Consider the following 469-nt stretch of genomic DNA (forward strand, 5'->3'; position numbering starts at 1 on the left):
CTGCCTCGCCCACTCCGCCGCGGGCCGCCAACTCCATCCAAATCTACCCCGAGGAAGGGGGGGGGGGAATCAAAACAAAGCCAAAAATATTCACTTAAAAATACCGAGCCTCCTCAAAAGGGTACTGTTTGCACATGTGATGAGCAACGTGGGAGCCTGTTACACCGCAGCGCCGCGCAGCACCTCGCCGGCGGCCGCGGAGGGAAACCGCGTCTCCCTGGCTGCCTTTGCCTCCGGGCTCTAAGACGGGAGCTGTCTCCCACCACCTAGTCGCTGGTCTCTGGCATCGATGGCCCTACAACGCCTAGGGGGCCCGGGGTGCGTGGGCGGGGATAGGGAGCCGCCGGCCCTTACCTGCGCTGCACGCTCGCTCTCACAACACCCACACCCCTCAAGCTCGCCCGCGCCCTGAGAACTCTCGGGTCCCAGAGCCACGCAGTCCCCCGCGGGGCCTCCTATATCAACGGCA

This window comes from Elephantulus edwardii, unplaced genomic scaffold (genome assembly GCF_000299155.1).
Source record: "Elephantulus edwardii isolate Elephantulus edwardi_28Jun2011 unplaced genomic scaffold, EleEdw1.0 scaffold00016, whole genome shotgun sequence".
In the NCBI taxonomy this organism is placed as follows: Eukaryota; Metazoa; Chordata; class Mammalia; order Macroscelidea; family Macroscelididae; genus Elephantulus; species Elephantulus edwardii.